This window comes from Muntiacus reevesi, chromosome 6 (assembly GCF_963930625.1).
Source record: "Muntiacus reevesi chromosome 6, mMunRee1.1, whole genome shotgun sequence".
In the NCBI taxonomy this organism is placed as follows: domain Eukaryota; kingdom Metazoa; phylum Chordata; class Mammalia; order Artiodactyla; family Cervidae; genus Muntiacus; species Muntiacus reevesi.
The window spans coordinates 13522115-13549134 of NC_089254.1; the positions used below are offsets into that span (position 1 = coordinate 13522115).

Consider the following 27020-nt stretch of genomic DNA (forward strand, 5'->3'; position numbering starts at 1 on the left):
GGAAGGGCCAAAATCTAGTGATAGAATATATTTAACCCATCTTTAAATGCTTACAATCTTTAAATATTGTTTTTTAATATGTTTGCCTCTTCATCCATTAGGCTATTAAAATAAGTCATTCCACATATTTATTTTTTTACCAAAAGGCTATGTTTACTAATTCATAAGTGAAACTAACTTGCCTCTTCTTGGGAAAGTCCCACTAGTTGCTTCATAGAGCCTTATAGTAAGATGCCATTATTTATTGGACAGGGGCTTCTTGAACTGAAAACATCGAAATCGGGAAAAACTGCACATCCCAGCCTTTATCGGGGTTTTCCCTTATCTTCTCTTCTTGCCTGGAGGAGGAAATGGCAACCCACTCCAGTACTCTTGCCTGGAAAATCCCATGGACAGAGAAGCCTGGTAGGCTACAGTCCATGGGGTTGCAAAGAGTCGGACACGACTGAGTGACTTCACTTCACTTCTTCTCAGTAGAAAAAGCCATATATGCATATCCCTCCCAGAGAAAATCCCTAATGTCATCCTGAATTGGCTCTGTCCCCTTGAGTACGTGGAGGACACTGAGGCATTCCCAAGATCCAAGTTATACTGTCTTTCCACCTCAAACCACAGAGAAGGTATGCATTAAGCTCACTAGCTTAAACTTCCTCTGCAGCCTACTGCATACTCCTGGCCCTTGGCACAATGTGCAGCATAGCTTTAACAGTTAAGGCATTTTCCTGATGCTCTACCAAGGAAACAGTAAATCATACATAATTCTGGTTGTATTGGCATTAAAGAAAAAGCATCTCGGCCTATTTTTACATACCTAATTCGGATAGGAAAAGACAGTTTGAGCCATAAATTCCAAAAAGGAATCCAGAAGCAAAAGTGGAATCAGGAGAGTGACTGAGAAATATGATGATTAGAAATCTAAATGTCATGAATACATATTTATGAAAATCTTCATTGCAGGATTTTTTATGATCATAAGAAATTAGAAACATCTTGAATATCTATCAGTAAGGTGATGGTTAGATAAATTATACAGCCCCATACCACAGTGTGTGGTAGACAGGAAAATTATATAAGAAAAGTGGTGTCATAGATAGAGAAAAATCTCTAATACATATTGTTAAATAGAGAAACAAATCATAAAGAAATATATATTGTATAATTACATTTATTTTATAATCAACAGTAAGCATATTTAGAAATATATACATGTATTATTAAATGAATTTTTTTAATGGTCTGAGAGAATATTCTTATCAGGTTACTTTTTAAGTGGGAAGTGAGTTGGGGAATAAAGGGGTAAAGAAAGACCAAGATTTTTTTATTCCACTGATTTAGGCTTTTTAGAAATGTTTTTACGGTGAACATATATTATTCACATATCACTTATTTATGTAAAAACTAAATAAAGGTGAAGATAACAGCTAAATGGTTACTTACCTACAATGTCTTAAATTTTTTCTTTTCGCCCCGTCCCATTTTCTCTCTTATTCCCTTAGGGGCTTTTATAGATAGCACTTCATTTTTATAACTCTTGATAGAATCTTGGTCCTGTGCTTTTTTGGTCAGCAGAAGATTGATGTATTAATATATCAAGGTCTTGGTGGTTATATTCTTTGCTAGGGCTGCCATAACCAAACAGTAGTGGTTGGGTGATTTAAACAACAGAAATTTATTTTCTCACAGTTTTTGAGGCTAGAAGTCCAAGCTCAAGGGGACAATAGGCTTAGTTTTTTGTGAGACCTCTCTCCTCAGCTCACAGATATTATAACCATCTTCTCACTTTGTCCTTACCTGGTATTTCTTGTGTCTGAACTCATGAATTTGTGTCTCAATTTCCTCTTCGTATAAACACATGAGTAAAACCAGACACTAAAAGCTTCATTTAATCATGTCTTTGAAGGCTCTCTTTTCAAATGTGCTCACATTCTGAGGATTTGGGGGCTAGGACTTAAACATATAGATTTTAGGGGGACAAAATTCAGTTATACCAGTGAGCCTGTAGCTCAGAATTTTCTTTAAGAGTTTATACTTGTCCACCAGTAGAAACTATAAAGACCTTGAATCCTTAAAGTGCAGGTGTGTGTTTTTATTTATTTATTTTTTTAGGCCTGTGTTTCTAAATGAAGGCTCCAGGTCACCTTCAGGCCACTCCAGAGGACTGGGCATGCAGAGAAAGCCAGCCCTTTAGACCCCTCTCATTTCACCTTGCTCTTCCTCAAGGGAGGTGAGGTGGCACACCATGAGGAAGAAAGATTGGGCTTTAGAGTGAGACCACCTGCTCTGCCATTTACCAGCTTTTATCTTAGACTCCAGTTTTCTGTCTGGAAGAGGAGAGCAGTAATACCAGTATCAGGGTTAGAGTCAACTACATATCTTTTCTGCCCCAGAGCAAAATGAAAATGTGGGGCCTTGGTCAGTCTTCCCATTCCACTGGCAAATGGATAAACCCCAAAGGAATTGTTTAGCTCTGTGCTGGAACGTAGGTGGTACCTGGATCAGAGTTGGGTGAAAGACCTCCAGCCAGTCATTCCAGTTGCCCCCTTGCTGCACTGAGATGCCTCAGGGAGCACACACGTGACCATGATCCTCCCCTACAGACATATCTGGGTCCCCAGCAGGGACAGAGGGCAGTGAGGGAACACAGCTTCCCCTTGTTGCTGCAACCTGGCTGCCACCCCAGGAGAAGGGTGGCTTATTTCCTATGTGTGGGGATGGGAAGGGGAGCTGACCTGCCTACAGCTCCAGGTCGTGGGGCACTGGGGGCTGAGAACCTGTGCAGAGAGATGTGGGGGTGGTGAGACATGGGACAGACACATGTGAGTCCAGGCATCCAGTGCCCAGCGCACACTTCAGTGTTCTATCTGATTTCGCCTACAAACTGCAAATTCAAGGATAGAATTATTAAGAATTTCAAGGCCCTAACTGCAGAACATTAAGCCCCAAGTACAGGGCACTTCTGAACAGTGTCCTGTGCAAATCTGCTGATCTTTGCTCATGAAGCCGCTCTGTTCACTGCTGGGTCGTCTAGGAAAGACTTACTTGGCACAGAGCCTGACACACAGTATGAGTTCAGAGCGTCTCTACATTCCTGTTTATTAAAAGAAGCGTAAAATTACTCTTGCATAACTCACTGTCTTCAGAGGACTTCTGTCACTTATCGAGATGAGTTTATAAAAGAACCCAAACAAAAATAAATCATGACCTCTCATCCTAAGCTTTTAGATTAACCTTTATATTTCTTCAGCTACAAATTCTCCAAGAATTTTTCTTGTTCCTGTATTTAAACTTTGCCTTAGTCCAAAACGAGGCATATGTCTGTAAACATCAGAAGGTCCTGGGAGACAAGCTAGCCTCATCTGCTTGCGTTCTTATAGTACGTACCACGTGAAAATAAGTTTGGGGTTGAATTAAATTTGGTGAAGTTGAAATGGATTCTATTTAAGTAAGCACTTTTCTAATTTCTGAGTTTCTCATTCCCAAGTTTGAGTATACATTTTTAAAGTAACACTAAGTGACCTAAAACAAATACAAGAAAAAGCCACAGCTCTAAAATGAGTTTAAACGAATTCTGGGTTTTATTTGAGACTGCAGGAAAAAATTCTAGTCCAAACAAACAAAACGTTCTTACCAAATGATAAGTAACCAGACTGGTAAGTACATACATGAAACTCCATGAATTCAAGACATTGAATAATATTTAAATGATCAAATGACAAGACTTCCGTTAGACTATTATTTAGGAAAAGCTGTCTATCATTGTTGTCCAGTCACTAAGCCGTGTCCAACTCACTACAACCCCATGGACTGCAGCAGGCCAGGCTTCCCTGTCCTTCACTATCTCCCGAAGTCGGCTCAAACTCCTGTCCATTGTGTCGATGATGCCATCAAATTGTCTCATCCTCTGTCCACCCCTTCTCTTCCTGCCCTCAGTCTTTCTCAGCATCCGTCCTTCCAATGAATATTCAGGGTTGATTTCCTCTAGGTTGGCTGGTTTGATCTCCTTGCCATCCAAGGGACTCTCAAGAGTGTTCTCCAGCACCACAATTCAAAAGCATCGGTTCTTCAGCACTAAGACTTCTTTATGGCCCAACTCTGTCTTCTAGTACGTGACCACTGGAAAAACCATAGCTTTGACTATACAGACCTTTGTTGACAAAGTGATGTCTCTACTTCTAATATGCTGTCTAGGTTTGTCATAGCTTTCCTTCCAAGGAGCAAGTGTGTTTTAATTTCTTGGTTACAGTCACCATCCATAATGATTTTAGAGCCCAAGAAAATAAAGTCTCTCATTGTTTCCATTTTTGTCCCATCTATTTGCCACGAAGTGATAGAACTGAATGCCATGATCTTAGTTTGATAAATGTTGAGTTTTAAGCCAACTTTTTCACTGTCCTCTTTCACCCTCATAAAGAGTCTCTTTAGTTCCTCTTTGCTTTCTGCCATTAGAGTGGTATCATCTGCACATCTGAGGTTGTTGATATTTCTCCCTGCAATCTTGATTCCAGCTTGGGATTCATCCAGCCTGGCATTTCACATGATGTACTCTACATAGAAGTTAAATAAGCAGGGTGACGATATGCAGCCTTGACAAATTTCTTTCTCAATTTTGAACCAGTCCATTGTTCCATGTCTGGTTCTAACTGTTGCTTCTTGACCTGCATACAGGTTTCTTAGCAGACAGGTAAGGTGGTCTGATATTCCCATCTCTTTAAGAATTTTCCAGTTTGTTATGATCCACACAGTCAAAGGCTTTATCATAGTCAATGAAGCTGAAGTAGATGTTTTTCTGAAATTCCCTTGCTTTCTGTATGATCCAACAAATATTGACAACTTGATATCTGGCTCCTCTGCCTTTTCAAAATCCAGCTTGTACATCTGGAAGTTCTCAGTTCATGTACTGCTGAAGCCTAGCCTGAAGGATTTTGAGCATTACCATGCTAGCATGTGAAATGAGAACAATTGTACAGTAGTTTTAACATTCTTTGGCATTGTCTTTCTTTGGGATTGGAATGAAAACACATTTTACAGTCCTGTGGCCACTCCTGAATTTTCAAAAAATGCTGACCTATGGAATGCAGCATTTTAACAGCGTCCTCTTTTAGGATTTTAAATGACTCAGCTGGAATTCCATCACCTCCACTAGCTTTGTTCACAGTAGTGCTTTCTAAGGCCCACTTGACCTCATACTTCAGAAATCTGGCTCTAGGTGAATGACCACACCATCGTGTTTATCTGAGTCATTAAGACCTTTTTTGTATAGTTCTTCTGTGTATTCTTGCCATGTCTTCTTAATCTCTTCTACTTCTGTTAAGTTCTTGCCATTTCTGTCCTTTATTGTGCCCATCCTTGCGTGAAATGGTCCCTTGGTTATTGAAGAGCTCTCTAGTCTTTCCCATTCTACAGTTTTCCTCTATTTCTTTGCATTGTTCATATAAGAAGGCTTTCTTATCTCTTCTCGCCATTCTCTGGAAGTTTGCATTTAGTTGGTATATCTTTCCCTTTCTCCTTTGCCTTTTGCTTCCCTTCTTTTCTCAGCTATTAGTAAGACCTTCTCAGACAACCACTTTATCTTCTTGCATTTCTTTTTCTTTGGGATGGTTTTGGTCACCACCTCCTGTAAAATGTTATGAACCTCCATCCATAGTTCTTCAGGCACTCTGTCTACCAGATCTAATCTCTCAAATCTATTCATCACCTCCACTGTATAATTATAAAGGATTTGATTTTGGTCATACCCAAATAGCCTTGTGGTTTTCCCTACTTTCTTCACTTTAAGTCTGAATTTTGCAATAAGGAGCTCATGATTGGAGCCAGATTCAACTCCAGGTCTTGTTATTGCTGACTGTATAGAGCGTCTCCATCTTCAGCTGCAGAGAATATAATCAATCTCATTTCAGTATTACCCATCTGATGATGTCCATGTGTAGAGTCATCTCTTGTATTGTTGGAAGAGGGTCTTTGCTATGATCAATGTGTTCTCTTGAAAAAACTCTGCTAGTCTTTGCCCTGCTTCAGTTTGTACTCCAAGGACAAACTTGCAAGTTTCTCCAAGTATCTCTTGACTTCCTACTTTTGCATTCCAATCCCCTATGGTCAAATGGTATATTGTAGCATGCCTGTAATATTATTTAAAAATACATATATGTAGACTTGAAGAGAATGTAGAGCTATGAAAAGTAATTGATTTGTCAACATGACTGGGGTTATAGAGAAATTATTTACTCTTGTGTTCTATACATTTGGGAAATAAATTAAAATACTTCTACTTATACTGCTACTTACTTTAGTTCTTGAGTATACTAGTTCTTCATTAATACTAGTCCCAAGGCAAAGGTAAGGTCTTGACTAATCAAAATTAGTCACATTTGAAAAGAAAACAAAAGAACAACAGAATTCCCCTGCCAGATGGTTTCCTAATGTTCTTAACTAATCAACGTCTAAGATTAGTGGGCTTTCCTATTAGTTTCTTAAGAGGTCTAAGACGCCTATGGACATTTATACCTTGTTAAACACACACCTTTTACATTTTATTCAAACTCCATTCATTGAGCCCTGTGCCAGGCAGTGGATTCTCATGGATTGCTGTTTCTCGAATTTGCCTCCTGCCACAAGGAGCATGAGCTATCAGTAGTAGTGTTCCCTAAATATGTGATTACCAGGAGCAATTTTTGTAGACTTGTTTTGAAAGATTTTATTTAGGCAAGGGCCAGCTATTTGTAAATATCCTCTTAACTAATTTATCATGGACAAGCCTGCTCTATTCCAGACACCAACCTTAAAGGGGTAGGATTTCTAATAAGCCAAAAAATGTTCCTTGTACGTTGAGAGTCCTTTGGCTTATAATAGCTTGTGGTCTCTGCTCCCATGAAGTTTTGGCAACCCTCACTTTAAAAAAAAAAATCTCAAAAGAAATTCACATCTGGATTCAATTGATTGGACTTTAACGGGCCTCCATTGCAGTATGCAAATAATTGTCCTCCATGGTGTGTACTTCATGGTTGATAAAACTGAAGTGTCTTTTCTCAGAGTCCCAAACTTCTTTCTCATTTCCTTCCTTCCTCTGATAGCAAAACTTTTCAAACAGATGGATGTCTTCATCTAGAATGCATCTCAAATCCTGGCCAGTGTTGCCTAAAAATGTCAGTGCTGTACTGTACAGCGTAAAACAAACCAATAAAAATTTCATTAGCAAGGTTGCCTCCTTGTGAGGCAGACTCCTTCCAACCATCTCCTTACTTGGATAAGAGCAGACTTAGAATATGGTCACAACTCTCTCCATGTCTCTTTTCCTCACTTGATTCCTTTCACTTTGATATTGACCCATGCTCTCTCCACCTCCCATTCATCCATGTATCCAAAATATCCAAAAGTCAGCTTGTTTTTGCAAATCTAAAGGTCATTAATCTCTTCCCTTCTTTCAACTCTTTACTGCAGTCTATTTTGTTTCAATAACTTGCTTATTTCTCATGATCTTTCTCAAGATGTCTAAAATATGGAGATTGTTTTAGTACTTGGAAGGTGACCTAGGATGCCCAAAGAAGATAAAGTAAAAATTTTGTGTTCCAAAATTTCCAGAATATCTGGTAATCTGAATTTCCTAAAATCTGGAGGCAGATGCATCTAATAATAAACTTGAGAACTTTTGAAGACAGCTAATCAACATGATTATATATCCTTAATTTCAGAAACAATATTCCTACAAAAATGTTCCCATAGATGGTCTCTGCATTAGATGCTAGTCCATTTGAGAATTCAAACTTAGATATATCATCCTATTAGTTTCTCTGACATTTATACCCACCCCCACACCTCCAATTTCAGTCCATGTGAATTTAACACAGGTGCAGACTCAGGCTTAACATAAGGGAGCAATTTTCTGATTCATTCATGTAAGACCCTGAGGGAAAGGGAGAACAAGATGTACCAAGGTAATATTGTGTTGTTAAAAAATTAACTTAGCTTGTTTTTCTACTGAGACAAAAATACTTACATCCAAATGCTTAGATATATAAACTAGGTCTCATATACAGTTCTTTACAGAGTGTGGTAGTATTTTGAAAACTCATTCTCAGGAAAATAATGTTACAAGAATATATATAGATGATGATTTATATGGGTTTTTTGGTGGGGAAGAGAGAGGTCAGTATACATTGTTGTTTCAATTCTGTTGAGGGCTAGGATGCAACAGCCAAAATAAAGTGGTCCCTTCCCCCAGGCCCACTGCTCTGCAAAAGTCATTCTTGTTCTGAAAGGAAATGGCATGCTGAAACACATTTTTTATTATTTATAAAAATCCTTAGGTTTTATTAGTCCAGGACTCAGTGCGTCTTCTAACTGAACTGCACAGTTTTTCTATGCTTAGTAGCAGATTGGAGGGAGAAACTAATTAGTATAGTTCTTACATCACCACCAGGAATTCTTTATTTGCCCTCAGGATTCACACTGCTGTGTCTGATCAACGCTGTTAAATATGACAAGGTCAGTAACCCTGTTTTTGTAACAATGAATGCTAACAAACTCGGGCCTCGCACACATTGTCATTTTTTAACAGGGTCAGCTAAGTTAACTGAGAGCATTATGCATGTACAGTGCCAAGAAGACCCCATCAACAGTCAAATATACAATGTTATCATTTTAGCATAAGTAGTGGAGCAACATATGGCACAGCTGTTAGCAACTCAGATTTATCCAAAGATTCTGCACCAACAGTTGAGGCATAAGAAGGGTTTACACCTTAGCACAGGTTCACTAGGTCTTCCCAGGTGGCTCGGTGGTAAAGAACTCACCTGCCAACGCAGGAGACATAACAGACCTGGATTCTATCCCTCGGTTTGGAAGATTCCCCTGAAGGAGGGCATGACAGCCCACTCCAGTATTCTTGCCTGGAAAATCCCCTAAACAGAGGAGCCTGCCAGGCTACAGCCCATGGGATCACACAGAGTTGGACACAACTGAAGCAGCTTCACACGCACATGTGCATGGGGCGCCAGACAGGGAAATGGGAGACGAAGGTGTGCTAGTCTTGCCTCTGCCACTGCCTCTCCGAAGCCTGAGTTTACACAGCAGTAGGCTGAGAAATCAGACCAAGTGACTTGGAAAGCCTCTTTGTGCCCGCAAGGCTGTGATTCTAACACAGCCTACAGAATAAAGGCACTGCCCGTACGAATTTCAATGGCAGCATAGTTTTAATGCAGTATGTTTTGTATTGGGTTTCTATTTTTATTCCTTTGGCATTTGGCAGAGAGGTAAAGAGACTGGATTCCAGCAAGTCTGGTTACCTCAGATGGCACGCGTGCAGGAACTCAGAAGTCTATACAAGATGAATCAAGTGATGACTGACATGTGCTCCTGAGGCCACGTAACATCATCAGCACTTTGACACCACCTACTTATCACTCTTCTTCTGAGAAGCTCTGTTTAGATTTCTAACAGGAGTTTGTGGCTCCCTTTACCATGCTGGTGAAATGAACATGATTCAGTTCATTTTTCCATATTGACAAATGGAATCGCTTCCAGTTAAGTCAGTATTAGGATAATTTTAAGACTTAACCAACAATTTGTTCATTTTTGTTGTTAAAATTTGCTTTTTTAATGTCATTACACACAAAAAACAATTCATAAATATCAAATAAACATTATGACAGAGTGGAACTATAACAATCACTTAGAAAAATGAAAACTCAATATTCTATAAACAAGTAACAAAGTTCCTTTGGTTGAAAAAGGGAAAACAAGGATAAAAGGGAAACTGTCTAATGGAAAAGTATTTGCTATAAAGTATTGTAGATTGCATATGAACAAGAACAAAAAGAATAAAGGAAGGAGTGTTGCTTTTAAATCCATTTTAGTATAAATAGACATCTTAGGAAACAATTTATTTTTAATGCAAATTGTTCTAATGTTATAGAACAAATTTCCTTTTCATATCATATTGGTTAAACTATGTCTTTTCAACCTTAATTTTTATATTAGATTGTAAATGTTTGTAATGGACCTTTTAAATGCTTGATGCAGTGTTATTATTCTGCATCAAAACATTTCTCAGATGAGCAACATTATTTTAAAATAAATCCCTCAAGATGAATATAGTTGCTGGAGTCCCTTGAAATTTATGGCATTTAGAATAGACTGTGTTTCTTCAATGCAGGGGCTCTTCAAGGGAATTTTTGACTGCTGATGCAAACGTTAGTAAGCAATGCACTTGTTTGGTTAAAACTTTTAGCCTTGACCTCCAGCTTTAAACCCTTGTCCTTTATTAATCACGTGTTTCCTGAATCAAAGAATATTTTTGGAGGGGGAAAATTGTTCTGGGACTGAAGGAGTGTTATATACCAAACAGACATGCCCAGATGACAAATAACCCCTGCATGATAGCCAGGGTTCATCCAGCTGGTCGGCCCCAGATTTTGTGATTGATGGTGTTGATGTTCTAAATAGGCCTAAGATGTGCCAAGTATAAGAGCCATAACAAAGTCCTTCAGATTTATACTGAAGATAGAAGGAGGAAGCAAGAAGGCATGTTCCCCGCACATGGCAGTTCTAAGAATGGTGTCATGATTACAAGTAACCTTGCAGGGTTTGTCTGGTTTCTTTCGAAGTTAAACAAAAACTATTTGCTGGTCAGGAATGAGTAGGGGTCACATAAGGTCTGTCTGAACCTTACGATTACTAAAATGTTTCTCTGTAACTGGACACTTTCTGAAACTAGGATAACATTGGAACCCATTGTAGGGATCAATACACTGATTTTTTCCTTTGCCTTTTGAGGCTTCTGAGAAAATAAGAACAGTTCCTTTGCTTTTAAAAAATAGAAAGAGAAGAAAAAGAAAGTGGCACCATAACATATAGTGAAGTCATTAAATGTTTAAAGAAAAACACCTTAATGATTATTTAACTTAATCCTACTCACCTTACGTTTAGGAAAATGGGATATTTTTTAATCAAGGAGAGTCATAAAAACCCTATGCTGTTTAAGGCATTTATAAACAATTCTTTAAAAGAAGATAATATATGGAAGAGACAAAAAAATCACATTTGAGCTTTTCAAGAAGAGTGACAATGATAGCACTTATTATTTTTAAATGAATATTAAATAGAACTCATATGGATAGGAAGCTGAACCTGTTGTTTTATGAGACTTTCACTAGTAAGAGTTTATATCCTCATGTGTGCTTAATTGCTTGTCATGTCTGTCTCTTTACGACGCTATGGACTGTAGCCCACCAGGCTCCTCTGTCCCTGGGATTCTCTAGACAAGAATACTGGAGTGGGTTGCCAGCCCTCCTCCAGGGGATCTTCCCGGCCCAGGGGTTGAACCCATGTCTCTTAATGTCATCTGCATTATCAGGTGGGTTCTTTGCCACTAGCACCACCTGGGAAGCCCACAATATCTTGTTTATGTAGCAATTATTTTGTGAACGTTCCTCAGCACTGAGGAAGCAGATCCCAGAAAACTAACTCCCATTCCTCGTCCTCTATAAAGTTCAGTTCTGTTCAGTTCAGTCACTCAGTTGTGTCCGACTCTTTGCAACCCCATGAACTGTAGCACGCCAGGCCTCCCTGTCCATCACCAACTCCCGGAGCTTACTCATAGTCATGTCCATTGAGTCAGTGATGTCACCCAACCACCTCATCCTCTGTCACCCCCTTCTCCTCCTGCCTTCAATCTTTCCCAGCATCAGGGTCTTTTCCAATGAGTCAGTTCTTCACATCAGGTGGCCAAAGTATTGGAGTTTCAGCTTCAGCATCAGTCCTTCCAATGATTATTCAGGACTGATTTTCTTTAGAATGGACTGGTTGGTTCTCCTTGCAGTCCAAGAGACTCTCAAGAGTCTTTTCCAAAACCACAGTTCAAAAGCATTAATTCTTTGGCGCTCAGCTTTCTTTATAGTCCAACTCTCACATCCATACATGCATGACTATTGGAAAAACCATAGCCTTGACTAAATGACCTTTGTTGGCAAACTAATGTCTCTGCTTTTTAATATGCTGTCTAGGTTGGTCATAACTTTTCTTCCATGGAGCAAGCATCATTTAATTTCATGGCTGCAGTCACCTATAAAGTTGGTTTTACTAAATTGGTGCTATTGGGTGCTTTAAGGATCAATCGTAGGAAACTTATTCCTGAGATTGATGTAAGCATGCTGGTCAGGGCAATTTCTTTGCACACTCTTTGAGAAACTTCTTTCTAGTCTTAATATGTGTAGTAGTTGGGTTTCTCTGAGACAATGTATTTACATTTATCATAGAGACCCTGCAGTGTACGTAACTGAGGGCATTCCTTCTTTGTATTGGTCATTAAAAAGCATGGAATGGAACCTAATTTGAAACCCATCTTTCTCATTAAGATAGAGATTACCAGTGCGCATTTTGGTTTCTAGTTCATTCCTGGGCCCATCAGTTGATACTATCTTTTAGTGGATTTCTCACTAAATTGTGTTATCTTGCTATATCTACCTTTGTGATCCTCATATTTTCTGGTAACAAAATAAAACTGTTAATTAATTATTTTATTCCTCATGAGAAAATGTGTTTCCCTATCATCTTTTATAAATTCTCTGTATGCTCAGTCGCTTAGTTGTGTTTGACTCTGCCACACCATGGACTGTAGCCTGCCAGACTCCTCTGTCCAGAAAATTTTTCAGGCATGAATTACTGGAGTGGGTTGCCATTTCCTCCTCCAGGGAATCTTCCCCTCCTCCAGGGATAGAACTCACATCTCTTGAATCTCCTGTATTGGCAGGTAAATTATTTACCACCGCACCACCACCTGGGAAGGCTTTTACAAGTTTACAAATTCTAGGAGACTTTATATTAATAAATGGGAAAACCAATAAAATATAAAGTTTGTTGAATGGACATTAAGTAGTACTATGGTAGTATATGACAATGTTTGAGATCAGAATTGTCAACTAATCAGATCATATGAGGCTTATATTATTATTAATGCTAGAAACCTATTTCCCAATTGAGGATGGGTTTATCAGTTAGGGAAGCCAGTTAGGGTTGGTGTTACCTGATATTTATAATATTTAATATATAATTGTGTATAGAAGCCTAAACTTGATACATACTATATATGAGAAGAAAATCAAAGAAAAGTAAATCATGATGTTTTCAATACATTTTAATGACTCATATTAACAATATTTGCTATAACATTAGCAAAAGTGTTAAAGGGACCAGGTAAATTACAGTCATTTATTATAAATCAGAAATCAGTTGTTGATATGACACATTTTGGATGGCACAATTTTTAAGTGCTGCTGTCGCCAGTGCTGAAAATTATCCAACAGATACATGTAGAATCACCTAATTTGGCAAGATCAGGCTTTGATGGGTTTCAGTTGCTATTGCTAATATAATAATTTAGAATATCTTTTAACCTGCAAGTCAGGGAAACGTCCATAGTTTTAAGGATGAAATTCTCCTCCCCACTTAAAGGAACAAAATGAAGTTTTCCTCTCTATTGTAGTTTTGAAAACTACGGTGCTGCAGTATTCACTGGTTTCGTTTTGAACTCTAGCACATTGTTGTTTCTGTTATTAGGGTTGTTGTGTTTTAAAGCGCTTTATATCTGCCTGTTAGCCTTCACTGCAGCCTTCCAAGGCTGGAGAATATCTAGTTTCTTACATCTAGTTAAACAAACACATAAACTAAGACACTTTTAGATTTCTTTTTCACCCATTACATAGCAAGTATGGAGTATAGCTAAGAATAAAGTCTGTGATCACATGACTTAAGATGATTGGCTGCAACCACAAACTCATGTCTCCATGAGAGATGTGGGCAATAAGGGTCAATGAGATATAGCAACATAAACATGTAGGGATACGACCAACAGAAGAATACTGCTACAAGCTCTTTTCTGACTGAGAAATTTCAAATCTCTAAATTAACTTCAGATAACTTTTAATACAGATAAAAATAAAAATAATGTCCCAAGAAACCAGTGCTGTCATTTACTAAAAATCAACCCTCGCTGACAAGATTGTGGATTTAGTCACAGTTTGCCACAGTATAATCTGTAGTTCCAATAATTTTTCCACCTCTACATAGAATTTTAGCTGAGAATTTTTCAATATAATCAGAATTTGCAGTTCAGATATTTATTTTTAGCAATAGAAGACAACAGAAGTGCCCGTCCTAAGGAATGAGAACTATGCTATAAAATCTATATATACAGTATATGCATACACACATATAGTTATGAATAATTATTTTCAAATGCTTTACTTCAAATGAGATTCTGATGATCCTAGTGCTCTTATCTGTCGGGGAAGGTGTGAAACTCTTAGCTTGGAGTGGTTAATCAGAGACCTTGGGATCGAGTTCTTTTTTTCCTTTGAGTTCTGACGCTTTCTTTCTCAGACCAGGGCTCTTGAGGGTGGGTTTGCTCAATCACTGAAGCTGCAGTTGCTCCAAGTTCCCTTGAAGCAGGGAGTATATTATCTATTAATAGTATTTTTAAGGATGTTTGCTTCTTCCTAACTTCCTCAGGAAAATTTTGCCCTTGGTTACATAAGAGGCTGGGAATGCCTGCTCTCTATTTGTTGCTTTAAGTTTGCTCTGAGGACTGCTGTAACCACTTCCCTCTGTGTTCTCCTTGTTCAAAATAGAAGAGGATATTTCTGTTTTGTACCTTGGGGGGAGGGGAGTGGTTTCCAGAACAAAACTAAAATTCGACAAATATACATCATGATCCCACCCCACCATCATTACAAATAAACACTATATCATGATATGTCCTCTTTAACAATATTAAACATGCATGGAATACTGGAGGACTTGTCAGTATTACCTGGTGACTCAGTGGTAAAGAATCTGCCTGCAATGCAGGAGACCCAGGTTCGACCCCTGGGTTGGGAAGATCCCCTGGAGAAGGAAATGGCAACCCACCCCAGTAGTATTCTTGCCTGGAAAATCCCGTGGTCAGAGGAGCCTGGTAGGCTGCAATCCATAGGGTCGCAAAGAATCAGACACGACTGAAGCGACTAAGCAACAACATCGGTATTCCAGATTATTTTATTTTGCATTAGGGCAAGTCTTTCATTCAAGCCAGTTGTCAGTGTGGATAGAGTCCTTTCCACTGTACTAAATATCTACCCTCGTATAGTTCCACCAAGGCACCTCTGAGGTTGCTAGTCCCTTAGTTCTGACCGTGACTTCAGATATCCTCTTCTGTTCCTGGCCTTTTATTTGTTTTCACTCACTGTTACAGTGAGTATATGCTGTTTTCCTGAGCACTTTCCATAGAGACTCTACTATTATTCCAAAGTGCCTAAACTTCCATTCTGTCCGTCAAAAACGGTTAATACATGAGTATTAGCGTCCCGTGTTTCATACAGTAATTGGAAGTTGCCTGCTGCGCCCAGGGCTCTGTTCCGCGAGCCCAGAGCCTGACTGGACACAGCATTTGCGAGCCTCCTGCTGGGAGCGGCAGTGTGATGAGATAGCAGTGAACTCCGCCACCCAACAGGCACTTGCCAGGCTCTGATTTCTGTGATTCAGCCATGTACCTTTTAAAGGCTCTTCATCCAACGGCAAATCTTCCCTTCACTCATATGCTTGTTGGGATTCAGAAGATAGCACTTGGCACAGAGAGACACATTCCCTAATAACGTTTTATTCTTTTCTGTCAGCCACCCTCTCTTTAATTCCCTGCATGTGGTGAGCTTACTCGAAGTCCCCAGACTATATACCCTGAGCCCATATCTTCCAATCCTTGTGTCCCTTTTCACCATTATCACTCCAGAGAGATTTTCTTCGTAACCTTGGTCAGCTCTACAGACTCATCCTTTGTAATGGTCTGTATTAATATCCTTTCCTTTCTATAGCATCCTGTAGGGTTTTCAAAACCTTTTGATCTTTAGCTTTTCTTTTGTGATCTTCTTATAGCTCCATTTTGCGCTTGTTTAGATACTTCCATCTGGTCCCATCACTTCATGGGAAATAAATGGGGAAACAGTGGAAACAGTGTCAGACTTTATTTTTTTGGGCTCCAAAATCACTGCAGATGGTGACTGCAGCCATGAAATTAAAAGATCCTTACTCCTTGGAAGGAAAGTAATGACCAATCTAGATAGCATATTGAAAAGCAGAGACATTACTTTGCCAACAAAGGTCCGTCTAGTCAAGGCTATGGTTTTTCCAGTGGTCATGTATGGATGTGAGAGTTGGACTTTGAAGAAAGCTGAGCACCGAAGAATTGATGCTTTTGAACTGTGGTGTTGCAGAAGACTCTTGAGAGTCCCTTGGACTGCAAGGAGATCCAACCAGTCCATCCTAAAGGAGATCAGTCCTGAGTGTTCATTGGAAGGACTGATGCTGAAGCTGAAACTCCAATACTTTGGCCACCTCATGTGAAGAGTTGACTCATTGAAAAAGACCCTGGTGCTGGGAGGGATTGGGGGCAGGAGGAGAAGGGGATGACAGAAGATGAAATGGCTGGATGGCATCACTGAGTTGATGGGCATGAGTTTGAGTAAACCCCGGGAGTTGGTGATGGACAGGGAGGCCTGGCATGTTGCGATTCATGGGGTCGCAAAGAGTCAGACACAACTGAGCAACTGAACTGAACTGAACTGAACTGAGATACTTCCAATTTTATTGACACATCTGTCAAGATCAAATTTTTGATCCACTTTCTGTTCAGTTATTAGGATTCATTTCAACAACAATCTGTGGTTTATTCATCTCCCTTGACTTTCCCTACAATCTAGACTACTCTAGATGATTAGTGTCACTTTCTCAGCATGGTTTTCACAGCCATTGTAGGATTTCAGAACTCCTGCAAAGACCTAAGATTCTTATATCTGTAACTTTTAACTGCCATAATGAATTTACAAGGGATTTTCTTCTCTACAGTGAATAAAATTCTCTTGTCCTTTATAGGAACTCTGAATACCATGATGGTTTCCATGATGCTGTTTCTTCTTGTTTCCTAACAGTCTTTTTGATTAGTTTATACTAAATGTCAATAGGCTTGGCTCCTGTTTTAAGTCTCCCACTGACTGCAAGATTTTATTTTATTTATTAATATATTTAAAAAAATTTTTGGCTTTATAGCCAAGATGTGGAAAATTAGTTTCCCAACCAGGGATTGAACCCACACCCTCAGCAGTGGAAGTATGGAGTCCTAACCACCGAACCATCAGAGAATTTTCATCTAAGATTTTAAATTATCCCCATGGATGGTAAGTTTATATTTCTCCTTCCTCCAAAGTGTAGTTTTCATCAATACAATGTTTGTCTTTTCAAATAGGTAATTTAACATTGCCAACAAAGTTTCATATAGTCAAAACTATGGTTTTTCCATTAGTCATGTACAGATGTGAGAGTTGGACCATAAAGAAGGCTGAGTGCTGAAGAACTGATACTTTTGAATTGTGGTGCTGGACAACACTCTTGAGAGTCTCCTGGACAGCAAGGAGATCCAACCAGTCCATCCTAAAGGAAATCAACCCTGAATATGCACTAGAAGGACTGTTGCTGAAGCTGAAGCTCCAATACTTTGGCCACCTAATGTGAAGGACTGACTCATTCTTAGCAGAAAAAGCCCTGGTGCTGGGAAAGATTGAGGGTAGGAGCAGAAAAGAGTGAAGAGGATGAGATGGTTGGATTGCATCATTGACTCAATGGACATGAATTTGAGCAAATTCTGGGAGATAGTGGAGGACAGAGGAGCCCAGTGTGCTGCGGTCCATGGGGTCACAAAGAGTCAGACATGACTTAGCAACTGAACAACAGCAACAATTTAACACTGAGCCATAAACCTTGTTTCTTCATCTTATTTTTCGTCTTGTATGTGTTAAAAACATACAACCCTAAATGTGTAGTTCCTAATTTCACTAATTCAGTTGAAGAACTGCAGGATTTTTTTCTGTCTTTCAGTCTGTAAAAGATCATTGTTTTCAAATATTTTGCATCTTGTGACTTTTCTAAAACTTAAGCCCATTATTGGTTTTCAGTCTGTCTGCCCTCTGATGGAGAAGGATAAGAGGCTTATGGAAGCTTCCTGATGGGAAAGACTGACTGAGAGGGAAACTGGGTCTTATTCTGATGGGCAGGGCCATGCTCAGTAAACCTTTAATGCAAATTTCTGTTGATGGATGGGGATGTGTTTCTTCCCTGTTAGGGGATGACAGAGGATGAGATGGTTGGATGGCATTACCGACTCAATGGACATGAGTTTGAGTAAACTCTGGGAATTGGTGATGGACAGGGAAGCCTGGCATGCTGCAGTCCATGGGGTCACAAAGAATCAGACTCGACTGAGTGACTGAACTGAACTGAAGCCCATTATTGACTAATGATGATAATTGGAATCTGTCTTATTTAACATCTGTCAAGGGGCATTCTCCATGTAAACCTGTGTAGAAATTAGCTACACATGTTTATGCCTTCTCTTACCTTATTCTACAAGACTGAGAACTTATTTTCTGCATAATTTTATGGATTATTTTTATCTATAATGACATTAGATTTTAAATTCCCCATAATGCTGTCGATTATGATGTTGCAAAGATTGTACACCAGTCCCCCCCATCTAGATTAACAAAGGACTTGGCGAGGATCTCTGAGTATAAATTTAGGATCATTTTAGATGAAGAAAGAACCATGATAACTGACAGACTGGTCAATATAGCAGATATCTTGCCACTTTAAAAAACCACTTGTAGAGGGGCTTTCCGGGTGGCACTAGTGGTAAAGAACTCGCCTACCAATACAAGAGATTTAAAAGACATGTGTTTGATCCCTGAGTGGGGAAGATTCCCTGGAGTAGGGCATGGCAACCCACTCCAGTATTCTTGCCTGGAGAAACCCTTGGTCAGAGGAGCCTGGAGGGCTACAGTCCACGGGGTCACACAGAGCTGGACACGACTAAGCGACTCAGCACAGCACACAGAGGGGCATTAGCTGCTGCAGCAGCTACTAGGATCCCATTAACTGTGCTGGTACAAGTCCTATAGGAATTGATTCATCTGCGTTGATTTCTTTTTTCGTGAAAGCTTTGGTTTTGATGATAGGAGGAAGGTAGAGGTTTCTTTGGTATGAGCAATTACCATCACTGTCCCAAATCCTGTACATGCTCCCACAGTGACTAAACTCTTTCATGTGCCGAAATCAAATCCTGACCCTTTTAAACTTTTACAGTCCCTCCTGATTAAGGCCTTGAGGTAGGTTCACAGAGGCTGGGCTGGAGGTGTTTGAGAGACACCACCCAGTGATGCATTTGACTGTATTCTCCCCTGCTGAGAGTCAACCAGAGTACTACAGTAAGACCTCCATCTTCGCCTTTCTACACCATCCAGGTAAGTTCCCTGCATCCCTAGGGATACCACATTTCAAAAGCCGGCCACTATGTCCTTCACTTACTTGGAAATGTTATTCCTGGTTTCCTAGAGTTTCAAAGCTTTCTATACCAACTTCCCAAGATCCTGGTGACCTGCCCTAATTATCCCAGATTTGCTGAGAAGTTTGCACAAATTATCACACCCACTGGGATTTTTCAACAACAAAAGCAAGCTACTCCTAAGGAGGCTACAAAAATTGGTTTGCTATTTAGTTAAGGAGGCAAAGCAAAGGCTAAAGTACCAATCCTCATTCTTTGCATTTTTGTAGCACTTTACGTATTTTTTAAATGCTATCATTTAGCTGGTCTCTATTTTGTGCCTACTGATACTCTGTGACATAAATAGGGGCAGCAAAATTAATTTTTAGAATTGAGGAAACTAAAACTCAGAAATACTAAACGGCTTACCAAAGTTAGCTTCTCATAAACCCAAACAAAAGAATCCTCACCAACATATTAACAAATCTATCAATATGTAAAAAGAATAATGCAACATAAACAAGTGGATTTTAAACTTGAAATGCAAGGCTGAAGTTGTAATACTTGAAAATCAATCAATATGAACTATTAATATTAATAGTAAAATATTAATAGTACAAAGAAGAAAATCCACATAATTATAACTGTTGATGCAGAAAAGGCATTTGACAAAATTTGACATCAATTCCTGATAAAATTTTTCATCAAATAGGGAATAGAAGGAAATTTCCTTAAGTTGATAAAGGACATCCAAAAGCCTATAGCTATTATCATATTTAATGGTAGAAGTCTGAATACTTTCTCCTTCAGATCAGGAACAAAGCAAAGATGTCAGTTAACACCACTCTTACTGCCACTTGTGATAGTGAAAGTCACTCAGTCGTGTCTGAGTCTTTGCAACCCCATGGACTATACAATAAATGGACTCCTCTAGGCCACAATACTAGAGTGGGTAGCCTTTCCCTTCCCAGGGGCTATTCCCAACCCAGAGGTCAAACCCAGGTCTCCCATATTACAGGAAAATTCTTTACCAGCTGAGCCACAAGGGAAGCCCAACAACTGGAGTGGGTAGCCTATCCCTTCTCCAGCGTATCTTCCCATCCCAGAAATCGAACCGGGGTCTCCTGCAATGCAGGTGGGTTCTTTACCAACTGAGTTGTCAGGAAAGCCCCTACTTGTGATAAGGCAAGAAAAAATAAAGGCACACACATTATGGGCTTCCCCGGTGGCCCAGTCAGTAAAGAACATGCCTGCAATGCAGGAGGCCTGAGTTTTATCCCTGGGTCAGAAAGACCCCCTGGAGAAGGAAATGGCAACCTACTCCAGTATTCTTACTTGGGAAATCCCAGGGACAGGGGAGCCTGGCAGGCTACAGTCCATGGGGTCACAAGAGTCAGACATGACTTAGCGACTAAACCACCACCATATACATTATAAAGGAGGAGATGAAACTGTTTATAACTTGAGATGACATGATTATATGAGGTTTATAAGATTATAAGAAAATCCAAAGATTCTGAAAATAAAACATTTCCTAATACTATAAAGTGACTTTAACAAGATGGTAGGATATGAGATCAGCAGGTGAAAAATCAATATACTTTATCTGGTAGCAATGACAATTGGAAACTATAGCTTTAATTTGTGTAATTTATGTAAGGAAATTAAATACATAATTATTTATTACAGCTTCAAGAGAAACAGACTTAAAAGTGCTATGTTAGGGGCTTCCCCTGGTGGCTCAGTGGTGAAGGATCCATCTGCTGACACAGGAGACATGAGTTTGATCCCTGATCTGAGAAGATTCCACATGCTATGCAGCAACTAAGCTCATGCACTACAGCTATTGAGCCCGTGCTCTAGAGCCCACGCACCACACCACATTGAGAAGCCCATGCACCACAACTAGAGAAAAGTCTGCGTGGCAACGAAGACCCAGCACAGTCAAACATAAATAAACAAATAATTTAAAAAAAAATTTTTTTAAGACTTTAAAATGCTTTGTTGTGTTTATACCTAAGTATAACATATGATAGAGTCTATATGCTGACAATTGCAAAAATCCAATGAAAGAAATAAAAGAAGGCCTGAATAAATATAAAAACATACAGTGTCCATAGATTAGAAGAATAAATATACTAACAATGCCAATTCTCTACCAAACTAGAGATTTAATAAAATTCCCAGTCAACATGGCAGCCAGAATCTTTTTAGATATAGAAAAATTTATTTTTAAAGTTTTTTGAGAAGGCAAAGGACCTAGAATAGAAAAATCAATTTTGAAAAAGAAGAATAAACTGAGGGAATCATATTAACCGATTTTCCAACTCACTAGATATCTATGGTAATTAGGACAGTGTAGTGTTGATGAAGAGATAAGTTATAGTCAAATAGATAAGTGCAACTGAGCAAAGAACACAGAACTACATCTCACACCAAAAAGTGGCCAAATGATTTTTGACAAGGTTCCTGGGCAATTCAATGGAAAAAGATAGTGTGTTCAACAAATGGTATTGGATCAATTGAATATCCATATGCCTCCATATGAACCTCAACTTGAACTTCATAGTATATGCAAAAAATAACTCAAAATGCACCATAGATACAAATTTAAAATGTAAAAAAGATAAATTTCCTCAAGATTTTAAATGTTTGCAATATATACATGTATTGAATTATCAGATTGTATACCTTAAACTTGAAAGTGAAAGTCACTCAGTCGTGTCCAACTCTTTGTGACCCAATGGACTATACAGTTCATAGAATTCTCTAGGTCTGAATACTGGAGTGGATAGCCTTTCCCTTCTCCAGGGGATCTTCCCAACCCAGTGATTGAACCCAGGTATCTTGCATTGCAGGCTGATTCTTTACCAACTGAGCCACAGGGGAAGTCCAAGAATACTGGAGTGGGTAGCCTATCCCTTCTCCAGCAGATCTTCCCGACCCAGGAATCAAAGCAGTGTCTCCTGCATTACAGGCAGATTCTTTACCAGCTGAGCTAACAAGAACGCTGCCTTAAACTTACCAATGTCATATGTCAATTATATCTCAGTAAAGCTGGAGAGGAAAAGTTTTTAAATGTTGTTCTAAAAAGAGAGAATACAAACACAAGATGTACAAACCACATATCTGACAAAAGACAAAGAACTCCCAAAACTCGACAGAAAAAAATAAAGCAATCCAATTAGAAAATGGGAAAAAGACATGTATGGACGTTTCACCAAAAAGAATATACTGATGACAAATAAGAGCACAACATCAGTTGTGATTAGGTAAATGCAATTAAAACCACAATGAGATATCACTACACACTTACCAGAATGACAAAAATGAAAAATGGTGATGGTTCATTTGCTAAGTTGTGTCCAACTCTTGCAGCCCCATGGACTGCAGCCTTCCAGGCTCCTCTGTTCATGGGACTCCCCAGGCAAGAATACTGGAGTGGGTTGCCATTTCCTTCTCCAGGGCATCTTCCCCACCCAGGAATCGAAGTCAGGTCTCCTGCCTTTCAGGCAGATTCTTTACCCACTGAGCTATGAAGGAAGAAATGAAAAGTAGTGAGCACCAAACGTGGACAATGATGCAGAGAGACTAGACCACTGTATTGCTGATGAAACTGTAAATTGGTACAGCCACCCTGGAAAGCAGTTTGATAATTTCTTCAAAAGGTAAATATGCAGCCACTTTGTCATCAACCAGTTACACTCTTGGATATTTATCTTAGAGAAATGAAAATTTATCACATAAAAGCTATTTATAAATATTCATAGCAACTTTGTCCATAATACAATAAAACTGGAAACAGATTTTGTTTTCTTGGTCCCCAAAATCACTTGTGCAGCCATGAAATTAAAAGAAGCTTGCTCCTTGGAAGGAAAGCCATGATAAACCTAGACAGCATATTAAAAAGTCAAGCCATCACTTTGCTGGCAAAGGTCTGTAAGGTCAAAGCTATGGTTTTTCCAGTAGTCATGTACAGATATGAGAGCTGGACCACAAAGAAAGCTGAGCACCAAAAACTGATGCTTTTGAATTGTGGTGCAGGAGAAGACTCCTGAGAGTCTCTTGGACTGCAAGGAATTCAAACCAGTCCAATCCTACTGGAAATCAACCCTGAATATTCTTTGCATGGACTGATGCTGAAGCTCCAATACTTGGGCCACCCAACGGGAAGAGCCAACTCACTGGAAAAGACCCTGGGCTGGGAAAGATTGAGGGCAAAAGTAGAAGGGAGCCGCAGAGGATGAGATGGTCAGATAGCATCACTAACTCAGTGGACTTGAATTTGAGTAAACTCCAGGAGATAGTGAAGGACAGGGAAACGTATTTCGCAGTCCATGAAGTCGCAAAGAGTTGGACATGACTTAGTGACCTAACAACAACAAAACTGAAAACAGCTTAGATGTCCTTCAGTGGGTGAATTGTTAAACAAATTTATGGTACATGCATATCATGGAATACACCACTCAGTAATAAAAAGGAACAAATTATTGATGCAAACAGCACCTTGGATGAATATCTATGAAATTTTGTTGAGTGAAAAAAAAGTAAATCTTAACAGCTACATATTATATAATCCTATTTTATGTAACAATCTTGAAGTAACAACATTTATAGAAATAGAAAAGAGATTAATAGTTACCAGGGTTAAGGAGGAGGTAGGATTGGAAGGGAAGTGGATAAGGCTACACATGAGAGAGCCTGTGGTGACAGAACAGCTCTGTGTTTTGACTATCTCAGTGTCAACATTCTGCTTGTATATTGTGCAGCAATTTTGCAGGCTATTACCATTGGCATCCCTGATGCCTCAGCTGGTAAAGAACCCCCTGCAATATGGGAGACTTGGGTTCAATCCCTGGGTTAGGAGGATCTGCTGGAGGAAGGCATGGCAACCCACTCCAGTATTCTTGCCTGGAGAACCCCATGGGCAGAGGAACCTGGCAGGCTACGAGTCTAACAAGAGTCTGATGTGACTGAGTGACTAAGCACAGCACAGTACTGTTGGCTGACACCAAGTAAAGGGTCTGTGGGATTCCTCTGCATTGTTTCTTGAAACTGTATCTAAACCTACAATTATCTCAAATTTTAAATTTTAATTTTAAAAATTTTGCTCTGTAAAAGTTGACAGAATGAACAGCAAGCTGGAGACTGGGGGGGGGGGGGGGGAAATACTTCCAAAAATATGTCAAACAGCACCTTCTATCCATAATATGAATTCTCAATGCTCAACAGTAGTACAATAAGCAACTCAATTTTTTTTAATGAGCAAAAGAATTCACTATAAATTTCACCAAAGACGATATATAAATAACATGTGTTTACATGAAAGATGTTCAACATCATTAGCCATTCTAATAAGTGTATAGGGAAATGCAAATGAGGGAGGCGCAAATGTAAACCATGATGAAATACTACTGTGCATTTATTGGTGGTGATGGTTTAGTTGCAGTCATACCCAACTCCTGAGACCCCATGGACTGTAGCCTGTCAGGCTCCCCTGTCCATGGGATTCTCTAGGCAAGATTACTGGAGTGGGTTGCCATTTCCTTCTTCAATTTATGCACTTATTAAAATAGGTAAAATAAAAAATACTGACAACAGATGCTGACAAGAATGTAAAGCAACGATAAGCATAATACTTTGCTAGTGGGACTGTTACATGGTACAGTCCCTCTGGAAAATAGTCTGACAGGTTTTTTTTAATTTTTGTTGAGTTATAGTTGGTTTACAGTGTTGTGTTAGTTTCCACTGTACAGCAAAGTTAATCAATTATACATATATATATATCCACTCTTTTTTAGATTCTTTTCCCATATAGGTCATTATAGAGTATTGAGTAGAGTTCTCCAATAGGTCCTTATTGACCTACTATTTTAGGTCAATGAAATAGTCATCTATTTCATATATAGCAGTGTATATATGTCAATCCCAATCTCCCAATTTGTCCATTCCCCCCAACCAAAAGCTTGTTTTCTATATCTATGACTCTATTTCTGTTTTGTAAATAAGTTCATTTGTGCCATATTTTAGATTCCACATACAAGTGATATTATATGGTATTTGTCTCTCTTTTTCTGGCTTACTTCACTTAGTATGATAATCTCTAGGTCAGTCCATGTTGCTGCAAATGGCTATGTTCTTTTTTATGACTGAGTAATGTTTCATTGTATATAAGTACCACACCTTCTTTATCCATTTTTCTATTGATAGATATTTAGGTTGCTTCCATGTCTTGGCTGTTGTAAATGGTGATGAAATGAATGTTGAGGTGCATATATCTTTCCAAATTGTGGTTTTCTCCAGGTATATGCCCAGGAGTGGGATTGCTGGATCATATGGTAACTCTAGTTTTAGTTTTTTAAGGAGCCTCCATATTGTTCTCCATAGCGGTTGTACCAGTTTACATTTCCACCAACAGCGTAGGAGAGTTCCCTTTTCTCCACAGCCTCTGTGTGGAGATTTTTTTGATAAAGGTCATACGGTTTTTATTCTTCAATTTGTTAATGGTATATCATACTGATCAATTTGCAGATATTGAAGAGTACTTGCATTCCAGGGATAAATACCACTTGATCATGATGTATCCTTCGAATGGATTGTTGGATTTGGTTTGCTAGCATTTTGTTGAGTAATTTTTCATCTATGCTCATCATTGGCATTGGCCTGCAATTTTCTTTTTGTGATATTTTTGTCTGGTTTTCAAATCATAGAATGGTTTTGGGAGTGTTCCTTCCTCTGTAATTTTTTGGATGAGTTTCAGAACTCTTCTCTAAATGTTAACTCTTCTCAGAATGTTTGATAGAATTCACCTATAATGAGTCCCTCAGTCGTGTCCAACTCTGTCACCCCATGGACTGCAGCCCACCAGGCTTCTCTGCTGTGGATTTTTCATGCAAGAATACTGAAGTGGGATTAGGCAAAAATACTGGAGCCAGTTGGCATTTCCTCCTTCAGGGTATCTTCCCTACCCAGGAATCGAACCTGAATCTCCTGCATCTCCTGAACTGGCAGAAAGATTCTTTACCACTGAACCTCCTGATTCCCAAATTCTCAAGTTAGGGAGGTGCAAATGTAAACCATGATGAAATACTGTTATGTACTTCTTAGAATGGCTAAAATTAAAAAAATACAGACAACACCAGATGCTGTAAATGTAAGGAATGTAAAGCAACTAGAACTTTCATACTTTCCTAGTGGGACTGTTACATGTTTCAGCCTCTGGGACTGGCAGTTTCTTATGAAATTAAATATGTAATAACCATAAGACCTAGCATTTGTATCATTGAGTATATCCCAGAGGAATAAAAATGTATGCTCAAACACCTATACACTAACTTTTATAGTAGCAGTGTTTATAGTCACCCAAAACTGAAAACAACCCACTGTTCTTTACCAAGTGAATGGATTAAAAAATTGTGGTACAGCCATATAATCAAATAATACTCATTAATGAAAAGGAACAAACAATGAATATAAGCAACAACTGAAATGAATCTCAAAGGCATGGTACCAAGTCAAAGAAGCCAGTCTCAAAATGTTAATATATGATTCTATTTATGTGACATTTCTTAAAAATACCAAACTATAGTGATGGAGAACATTATTTGACAAGGGTTAGGTTGAGAGAGCTTTAGGAGTTTGGGATACTATTCTATATTCAGATTGTGGTAGTAACTATATAAATCTG

The 27020-nt window shown here is 39.0% G+C and overlaps 1 long non-coding RNA gene across 1 annotated transcript in view; it reads left to right on the forward strand.

Moving 5' to 3' along the window:
- The window catches only part of LOC136171003 (uncharacterized), a 210942-nt gene that overhangs the window by 123185 nt on the left and 60737 nt on the right, over window positions 1-27020 (forward strand). The window lies entirely within an intron of this gene.